Source organism: Choloepus didactylus, chromosome 23 (genome assembly GCF_015220235.1).
Source record: "Choloepus didactylus isolate mChoDid1 chromosome 23, mChoDid1.pri, whole genome shotgun sequence".
Classification (NCBI taxonomy): Eukaryota; Metazoa; Chordata; class Mammalia; order Pilosa; family Megalonychidae; genus Choloepus; species Choloepus didactylus.
The window spans coordinates 3,736,078-3,738,520 of record NC_051329.1 but is presented as its reverse complement, the minus strand read 5'-3'; the positions used below and the strand labels follow the sequence as shown (position 1 = coordinate 3,738,520).

The 2,443-nt window shown below is 44.9% G+C and overlaps 1 non-coding gene across 1 annotated transcript; it reads left to right on the top strand.

The window, feature by feature from the left end:
- Positions 1-671: 671 nt before the first annotated feature.
- LOC119519668 lies at positions 672-779 on the top strand. The gene has a single exon (XR_005214070.1). It is a non-coding gene; the product is annotated as a U6 spliceosomal RNA (small nuclear RNA).
- Positions 780-2,443: the final 1,664 nt, after the last annotated feature.

Here is a 2,443-nt window from a genome sequence, read left to right as displayed (position 1 = left end):
GCCAATGAGGACTTTTCCAATCACACGGCAGCCACAGAAACAGATTGCAGGCTGGACTCCCCACCACCAACAGCGAGTTTTGAAAATGAAGGACATTTTCTTCCTCAAATGAAAGACTCTGTCAAGGTATATGGTGAAACAGGGTTAAATAACCTTGTAATTCATTCCCACCCAGGGCGCTGGAATTAAAGTAAATGCAGAGGTAGGCGATGAGGAGCGGGGCCCCAGCATTCCCGCTAACGCACACCTAAATGCAGTCATCAGTGGAGGTGCAGAAGCATTTTGCACCTGAGGCAAAACAATTCTCATTACCAGAGAAGGAAATTTTCCTTGTCTTCCACTGTCAATTTTGTCCATTTTCCCAGAAGCAAAGAAAGACATATTTTTGTTATTCAACAGCAAGAAAGAGCTTTGCTTAAGCCTGGAGCCAAATGTATTTTTGAGTTCTCATTCTGCTGCCACATGACAGTGTTTTCCTATGTCACCCCATGGAGCAGACAAGCTGATAATTTCGTGCCCTTTCAAGTTCTTCAGTCACTCAGCACTTTTTTTTTTTCTTAAGAAAATAGAAACAAACCGATCTCCCTGCTCATTCATTCATCCAAGAACTCTTCTCACTACGCAAGGCTCAGTTCTAGGCACAGAGGATGCTACAATTAAAAAGACAAGCAGTACTTGCTACAGTGGCACAAATACTAAAAACTGGAACGATACACAGAAGATTGCCATGGCCCCTGAATGAGGATGACATGTAAATTCGTGAAGCATTCCATATTTTTCCCCAATCAAAATACACAGATTGGCAGAATATATTTTTTTAAAATGATCCATCTATATGCTGTTTATCAGAGACTCACCTTAGACCAAAGAATAAAACAGGTTGAAAGTAAAAGGCTGTAAAGATATTCCATGCAAATAGTTACCAAAAAAGAGCTGAGGTAGCAATACTAATATCAGACTAAATAAACTGTAAACACAAAAATTTGTAAGAGACAAGAAAGGACATATATTAATAAAAGGAGCAATCCACCAAGAAGAAATGACAATCATAAATATTTATGCCCCTACCAGGGTGCCCCAAAATACATGAGGCAAACACAGGCAAAACTGAAGGGAGAAATAGACAACTCTACCATAATAGCTGGAGACTTCAGTCCACCACTCTCATCAAAAGATGGAACATCTAAACAGAGATCAATGAAGAAACAAAACTCTTGAATAAAATGATAAATGAATTAGACATAACAGATATTTACAGAACATTGCACCCCAAAACAGCAGGATATGCATCCTTGTCAAGTGCTCATAGATCATTCTCCAGGATAGACCACAAGTCGAATAACAAAACAGTCCCAATAAACTTGAAAAGATTGAAATCACACAAAGCACTTTCTCTGATCATACTGGAATGGAGCTGGAAATCAATAACAGGCAGAGAATAGAAAAATTCACAAATATAGGGAGGTTAAGCAACATACTCTTAAACAACCAATGGGTCAAAGAAGAAATTGTAAGAGAAATCAGTAAATACCATGAGACAAATGAAAACAAGAACCCAGCATATCAAAACTTATGGGATGCAGTGAGGGCAGAGCTGAGAGGAAAATTTATAGCTCAAAAGCCAACATTAAAAAGGAAGAGACTTCCTGGAAGATGGCAAATTAAGGAGACACAGAGCAAAATTCTCCTCCGTGAAAAACACTAGATAAAAGACAGAGAGAGCTCCAGAACAGCAGTTGCAGGATGCCTCTGGCCAGGCAGGGACTTCTACACGACGTAGTGAGAACATAGCTAGAGAAGCCAAGAGCTGCATTTAGGACGGGTGAGTGTTCCACCCAGAACGCCACCGGGGACAGGCGGGTGCAGCCGGCTGACGAGTGCAGAAGGAAGCAGCCTTCCGTGCCCCGGGCACCATTCTCAGCAGTTGGCTGGAGGGATAACCCTTCACAGACCCGCAGCCGAGAGCTCCTGGGAAAGAACTAGTGGACTTGTGGTGCCTGCAACCACTCTTCTCCATGGAAACCCATGGGGAGCACAGCCAAGAGGCTAAGGCACTGCACGGAGGTGCAAGGAGCCCCTCCCCAACCCCAGGACACACAGGAACAGGGCGGACACGGACTGCGGTGAACTTGAGATGGAGGGTGACACACACAGCTCTGCAACCCCAGAGTACTGCACCCGCAGCCCCGGGAACTGCCAGGACCACCGTGCCCTGGAGCGGACTCCCTGCCAAACTGCACAGGACCCACTCCCCTCCCACAGGGCGGACAGTCACCAGTGCGCTGATGGGACTTCCACCGAGTCTGGACACTGCTCAGTGCATGGATGAAGTTGGGGGCAAGCTGGCTGGTGGGAAAGAAGTAGATCAAGAGTGCCATCTGCTAGTAGGACAGGGAAAGTGCACTCCACAAAGCTGTAGCTCTGCCAACTTGTAGATAAATGT